Raw genomic sequence first — 8,195 nt, forward strand, 5'->3', positions numbered from 1 at the left:
GATTTCTTTAAACCAAGCTGCTTACCTATTGCAGATTCAGTCTTCCCAGCCTGGTGCAGGTCTACCATTTTGTTTCTGGTGTCCTTTGACAGCTCTTTGGTCTTGGCCATAGTGGAGTTTGGAGTGTGACTGTTTGAGGTTGTGGACAGGTGTCTTTTATACTGATAACAAGTTCAAACAGGTGCCATTAATACAGGTAACGAGTGGAGGACAGAGGAGCCTCTTAAAGAAGAAGTTACAGGTCTGTGAGAGCCAGAAATCTTGCTTGTTTGTAGGTGACCAAATACTTATTTTCCACCATAATTTGCAAATAAATTCATTAAAAATCCTACAATGTGATTTTCTGGAGAGAAAAAAATCCTCAATTTGTCTGTCATAGTTGACGTGTACCTATGGTGAAAATTACAGGCCTCTCATCTTTTTAAGTGGGAGAACTTGCACAATTGGTGGCTGACTAAATACTTTTTTCCCCCACTGTACATATGGGGTAAACAAAACATAAAGTCAAAAATACAACAGAAAATATATATACAGTGTGTGCAAATGTAGTAAGTTATGGAGGTAGGGCAATACATTTAGGGTTGTACCTGGTAGGTTCGTTGATAATTTGTGTGAGATCGAGGGCATCTAGTTTAGATTGTAGGATGGCCGGGGTGTTAAGCATATCCCAGTTTAGGTCACCAAGCAGTACGAACTCTGAGGATAAATGGGGGGCAATCAATTCACATATGGTGTCCAGGGCACAGCTGGGGGCTGAGGGGGGTCTGTAGCAAGCGGCAACAGTGTGAGACTTATTTCTGGAAAGGTGGATTTTTAGAAGTAGAAGCTCAAACTGTTTGGGCACAGACCTGGATAGTATGATAGTATGTGCAGGGGTACGAGGTAATTGAGGTAGATATTGCCACTCCTATTTGACACATCTTCAATCTAAGCCTACTAGAAAGTGAGGCCTGGAGGGAAGCAAAAGTCATTCTGCTACCTAAGAATAGTAAAGCCCCCTTTACTGGCTCAAATAGCCGACCAATCAGCCTGTTACCAACCCTTAGTAAACTTTTGGGAAAAATGGTGTTTGACCAGATACAATGCTATTTTACAGTAAACAAATTGACAACAGACTTTCAGCACGCTTATAGGGAAGGACATTCAACAAGCACAGCACTTACACAAATGACTGATGATTGGCTGAGAGAAATTGATGATACAAATATTGTGGGAGCTGTTTTGTTAGACTTCAGTGAGGCTTTTGACATTATCGATCATAGTCTGCTGCTGGAAAAACGTATGTGTTATGGCTTTACACCCCCTGCTATATTGTGGATAAAGAGTTACCTGTCTAACAGAAAAAGGCGGGTGTTCTTTAATGGAAGCCTCTCCAACATCATCCAGGTAGAATCAGGAATTCCCCAGGGCAGCTGTCTAGGCCCTTTTTTCAATCTTTACTAACGACAGACCACTGGCTTTGAGTAAAGCCAGTGTGTCTATGTATGCGGATGACTCAACACTGTACACGTCAGCTACTACAGCGACTGAAATGACTGCAACACTTAACAAAGAGTTGCAGTTAGTTTCAGAATGGGTGGCAAGGAATAAGTCAGTCCTAAATATGTCAAAAACTAAAAGCATTGTATTTGGGACAAATCATTCACTAAACCTCAACTAAATCTTTTTATGAATAATGTGGAAATTGAGCAAGTTGAGGTGACTAAACTGCTTGGAGTAATCCTGGATTGTAAACTGTCATGGTCAAAACATATTGATACAACAGTAGCTAAGATGGGGAGATGTCTGTCCATAATTAAGCACTGCTCTGCCTTCTTAACAGCACTATCAACAAGGCAGGTCCTACAGGCTCTAGTTTTGTCGCATTTGGACTACTGTTCAGTAGTGTGGTCAGGTGCCACAAAGAGGGACTTAAGAAAATTACAATTGGCTCAAAACAGGGCAGCAGGTCTGGCCCTTAAAAGTACACTGGGAGCTAACATTAATGGAATGCATGTCAGTCTCTCATGGCTCAAAGTGGAAGAGCGAATGACTTCATCACTACTTGTTTTTGTAAGAAGTGTTGACAAGCTGAATGTACCGGGCTGTCTGTTTGAACTACTGGCACACAGCTCGGACACCCATGTACACCCCACAAGACATGCCACCAGAGGTCTCTTCACAGTCCCCAAGTCCAGAACAGACTATGGGAGGCGCACAGTACTACATAGAGCCATGACTACACAGAACTATATTCCACATCAAGTAACTGATGTACGCAGTAGAAACAGATGTAAAAACACACCTTATGGAACAGCGGGGACTGTGAAGAGACACACACAGGGGTACAGACACACGCATACGCACACAAACGCTAGCGCACACACTCTATACACACGTACATTGTAATATTGTTGTATGGTGGGATTATAGATGTTGTATTGTAGATATGTAGTGGTGTAATAATGTTATATGATGTACTGTTTTATATGTAATGTAAGTGCCTTAATGTGTTTTGACCCCAGGAAGAGAAGCTGCTGCCTTGGCAGGAACTAATGGGGATCCCTATTAAAAACAAATACAAACATGTACACTGAACAAAAATATAAACGCAACATGCAATAATTTCAAAGATTTTACTGAGTTACAGTTCATATAAGGACATCTGTCAATTGAAATAAATGAATTCGGCCCTAATCTATGGATTTCACATGACTGGGAATACAGATACAGTGGCTTGCGAAAGTATTCACCCCCCTTGGCATTTTTCCTATTTTGTTGCCTTACAACCTGGAATTAAAATAGATTTTTGGGGGGGTTTGTATCATTTGATTTACACAACATGCCTACCACTTTGAAGATGCAAAATATTTTTTCTTGTGAAACAAACAAGAAATATGACAAAAAAACAGAACTTGAGCGTGCATAACTATTCACCCCCCCAAAGTAAATACTTTGTAGAGACACCTTTTGCAGCAATTACAGCTGCAAGTCTCTTGGGGTATGTCTCTATAAGCTTGGCACATCTAGCCACTGGGATTTTTGCTCATTCTTCAAGGAAAAACTGCTCCAGCTCCTTCAAGTTGGATGGGTTTCCGCTGGTGTACAGCAATCTTTAAGTCATACCACAGATTCTCAATTGGATTCAGTGTGGGGATGGTGTTCTCGGGATGATGAGAGGTGTTGGGTTTGTGCCAGACATAGCGTTTTTCTTGATGGCCAAAAAGGTCAATTTTAGTCTCATCTGACCAGAGTACCTTCTTCCATATGTTTGGGGAGTCTCCCACATGGCTTTTGTTAGCTTATTTTTTCTATAAGCAATGGCTTTTTACTGGCCACTCTTCCGTAAAGCCCAGCTCTGTGGAGTGTATGGCTTAAAGTGGTCCTATGGACAGATACTCCAATCTCCGCTGTGGAGCTTTACAGCTCCTTCAGGGTTATCTTTGGTCTCTTTGTTGCCTCTCTGATTAATGCCCTCCTTGCCTGGTTTTGGTGGGCGGCCCTCTCTTGGCAGGTTTGTTGTGGTGCCATATTCTTTCCATTTTTTAATAATGGATTTAATGGTGCTCCGTGGGATGTTGAAAGTTTCAGATTTTTTTTAATAACCCAACCCTGATCTGTACTTCTCCACAACTTTGTCCCTGACCTGTTTGGAGAGCTCCTTGGTCTTCATGGTGCCGCTTGCTTGGTGGTGCCCCTTGCTTAGTGGTGTTGCAAACTATATATACTGAGATCATGTGACAGATCATGTGACACTTAGATTGTACACAGGTGGACTATATTTAACTAATTATGTGACTTCTGAAGGTAATTGGTTGCACCAGATCTTATTTAGGGGCTTCATAGCAAAGGGGGTGAATACATATACACGCACCACTTTTCCGTCATTTATTTTTTAGAATTTTTCGAAACAAGTTATTTTTTTCATTTCACTTCACCAATTTGGACTATTTTGTGTATGTCCATTACATGAAATACAAATACAAATCCATTTAAATTACAGGTTGTAATGCAACAAAATAGGAAAAACGCCAAGGGGGATGAATACTTTTGCAAGGCACTGTATGCATCTGTTGGTCACAGATACCTTAAAAATAAAGCTAGTGGTGTGGATCAGAAAAACAGTCCATGCTTGGTGTGACCACCATTGATCAGGCTGTTGATTGTGGCCTGTGGAATGTTGTCCCACTCCTCTTCATTGGCTGTGCGAATATTGGTGGGAACTGGAACACGCTGGAACATGCTGTCGTACATGTCGATCCAGAGCATCCCAAACATTCAGGCCATGGAAGAACTGGGACATTTTCAGCTTCCAGGAATTGTGTACAGATCCTTGTCTCACATTATCGTCCTGAAACATGAGGTGATGGCGGTGGATGAATGGCACGACAATGGGCCTCAGGATCTCATCACGGTGTTTCTGTGCATTCAAATTGCCATTGATAAAAATTCAATTGTGTTCGTTGTCTGTAGCTTATGCCTGCCCATACCATAACCCCACCACCACCATGGGGCATTCTGTTCACAACGTTGACATCAGCAAACCGCTCGCCCACGCGACGCCATACTGCCCGGTACAGTTGAAACCGGGATTCATCCGTGAAGAGCACACTTCTCCAGCGTGCCAGTGGCCATTGAAGGTGAGCATTTTCCCATTGAAGTCGGTCACGATGCCGAACTTCAGTCAGGTCAAGACCCTGGTGAGGATGACGAGCACACAGATGAGCTTCCCTGAGACAGTTTCTGACAGTTTGTGCAGAAATTGTTCAGTTGTGCAAACCCACAGTTTCATCAGCTGTCCGGGTGGCTGGTCTCAGACGATCCTGCAGGTGAAGAAGCCGGATGTGTAGGTCCTGGGCTGGTTACACGTGGTCTGTGGTTGTGAGGCCGGTTGGACGTAATGACAAATTCTCTAAAACGACGCTGGAGGCGGCTTATGGTAGAGAAATGAACATTCAGTTCACTGGCAACAGCTCTGGTGGACATTCCTGCATGCCAATTGCACGCTCCCTCAAAACTTGAGGCATCTGTGGCATTGTGTTTGTGTGACAAAACTGCACATTTGAGTGGCTTTATATTGTCCCCAGCACAAGGTGCACCTGTGTAATGATCATGCTGTTTAATCAGCTTCTTGATATGCCACACCTGTCAGGTGGATGGATTATCTTGGCAAAGGAGAAATGCTCACTAACAGGGATGTAAACAAATTTGAGCACAACATTTGCGAGAAATAAGCTTTTTTGTGCGTATGGAACATTTCTGGGATGTTTTAATTCAGCTCATGAAACATGGGACTAACACTTTATGTGTTGAGTTTATATTTTTGTTCAGTGTACTTATAGGTAGGGATAAAATGACTAGGCAACAGGATAGATAATAAACAGTAGACGCAGCATATGTGATGAGTCAAAAGAGTTAGTGCAAAAAGGGTCAATGTAGACATTTGGTTAACTATTTAGCAGTCTTATGGCTTGGGGGTAGAAGCTGTTCAGGGTCCTGTTGGTTCCAGACTTGGTGCATCGGTACCGCTTGCCGTGCGGTAGCAGAGAAAACAGCCTATGACTTGGATAGCTGGAGTCCTTGACCATTTTTAGGGTCTTCCTCTGAGACCGCCTGGTATAGAGGTCCTGGGTGGCAGGGAGCTCAGCCCCAGTGATGTACTGGGCCGTACGCACTACCCTCTGTAGCGCCTTGCGTTCGGATGCCAAGCAGTTGCCATACCAAGCGGTGATGCAGCCAGTCAAGATACTATCAATGGTGCAGCTGTATAGCTTTTTGAGGATCTGAGGGCCCATGCCAAATATTTTCAGCCTCCTGAGGGGGAAGTGGCATTGTCGTGCCTTCTTCACGACTGTGCTGGTGTGTGTGGACCATGTTATTTCCTTAGTTATGTGTACACTGAGGAACTTGAAGCTCTCGACCCATTCCACTACAGTCCCGTTGATGTGGATGGGGGCGTGCGCGGCCCTCCATTTCCTGTAGTCCACAATCAGCTCCTTTGTCTTGCTGACGTTGAGGGAGCGGTTGTTGTCCTGGGAACACGCTGCAAGGTCACTGACGACCTCCCTATAGGCTGTCTCATCGTCGTCGGTGATCAGGCCTATCACCGTCGTGTCGTCAGCAAACGTAATGATGGTGTTGGAGTCCTGCGTGGGTGAACAGGGAGTACAGGAGGGGACTAAGCACGCACCCCTGAGGGGCCCCGGTGTTGAGGGTCAGCGTGGCAGATGTCTTGTTGCCTACCCTCACCACCTTAGAGGTGGCCATTCAGGAAGTCCAGGATCCAGTTGCAGAGGGAGGTGTTCAGTCCCAGGGTCCTTAGCTTAGTGATGAGCTTTGAGGGCACTATGGTGTTGAACGCTGAGCTGTAGTCAATGAACAGCATCCTCACATAGGTGTTCCTCTTGTCCAGGTGGGAGAGGGCAGTGTGGAGTGCAATAGAGATTGCGTCATCTGTGGATCTGTTGGGGCGGTATGCTAATTGGAGTGGGTCCAGGGTGTCTGGGATGATGGTATTGATGTGAGCCATGACCAGCCTTTCAAAGCATTTCATGGCTACAGATGAGTGTGCTACAGGGAAATAGTCATTTAGACAGTTTACCTTGGCGTTCTTGGGCACAGGGATAATGGTGGTCTGCTTGAAACATGTAGGTATTAAAGACTGGGTCAGGGAGAGATTGAAAACGTCAGTGAAAAAACACTTGCAATCTGGTCAGCGCATGCTCTGAGTACGCGTCCTGGTAATCCGTCTGGCCCTGCGGCCTTGTGAATGTTGACCTGTTTAAAGGTCTTGCTCACATCGGCTACGGAGAGATCACAGATGTGTTCCATGTTTTTACTGCAGTACAAAGTGGTGTGTCCCAAATATGTACCGAGTTGGTACGTACTCTGATCCTAATAACTTTGTGAAACTTACCACAGGTTCCAAAGTCTAAACGTGCTGTATTCCAACTTCATTTGGTTATTTGCGGCATAGCTATTCATAGGTGCTATAGATACTAATACTGTATATACAAAACTACCATTATTATGGATAAGCTCACAGATGACCTGATCAAGTACAAGGACTGTCTTGGCGAAATATTTTACCACCGCTGAGTACATTGACTCCCTGCAGACCTTTGAGATCCGGGACAGTGACATCTTTCTGGTCACTTACCTTAAATCAGGTGAGTGACAAATCTACTGGGTGGATAAACAGCTTTTGAGATGGTCCAGACACTTATCATACTTGGGTGTCCTTGACATGAAAAAGGTTGAGAACCTTTGCTTGGTTTAGGTAATCAGTGAGGGGAGAGAGCATGAAAACAGCCTTTTAGAAAGTTAAAGGGACAATCCAGGATTAGAACATAATCTTTGGAATTTTAAATGAGTGATATTTGTTGATTCTTAAAGAATATAACTTATAAATGCCTCATGAGGTTAGTTCAACTATCTTAACGCTTGTTTTACTCCAGCCCCTTCAGCTCTGGCAGGGTGACCTCTTTATTGTTTTTCGAATCGCCCTTTAACCAAGTCGCCCCCCAGAGCTCTATGACTGACACCTTTCATGATGCTGACCTGTGGGAACTATCTTTGCACAGCAAATCACCACCTCTATCTGTGAGTCAGAGGTGGGTGATGTCTATCCCAACAACTTGGAGATGATGCCATGGCTGGAGTATATGGAAAAACGCCCTGACAATTCCTTACGTCGCAACCCGCGGCTATTCGCCTCCAACCTCACCCCCGTACTCATGCCCCCAGGCCTGAGGAACAAGAAGGCAAAGGTAGGCAGAGGAGGGGATGATGGAGGCCCTACTGAGAGGGTACACCAAATGGCACCCTATTGTGGAGCGCAATAAAGATTGTGTCATCTGTGAATCTGTTGGGGTGGTATGCTAATTGGAGTGGGTCCAGGTAGTCTGGGATGATGGTACTGCATGATCTTTATAATGAGGTGAATGGGGTAGGAATACTCATCATGACAGACTCAATTCCTGAACCATTATTCTGTTATTCTAATAATGATCCCTCCTTGAAGAGGAAATAAAAGAAACGAGACTGTCAGTCTCAGATCTGTATTTGAATGAATTATTTATATTTGAGGAATATTGTGCGTGTGCGCAACGAAAGAGAATGCTCGCTGATTGCACAGCCTGGAACCAAAGTGAAGGGGAAATGGAACTCGCCCGGACACATTGACAAATGAACAATTTTCTGTTTAGATTCTCACA

This window comes from Coregonus clupeaformis, chromosome 6 (genome assembly GCF_020615455.1).
Source record: "Coregonus clupeaformis isolate EN_2021a chromosome 6, ASM2061545v1, whole genome shotgun sequence".
Classification (NCBI taxonomy): Eukaryota; Metazoa; Chordata; class Actinopteri; order Salmoniformes; family Salmonidae; genus Coregonus; species Coregonus clupeaformis.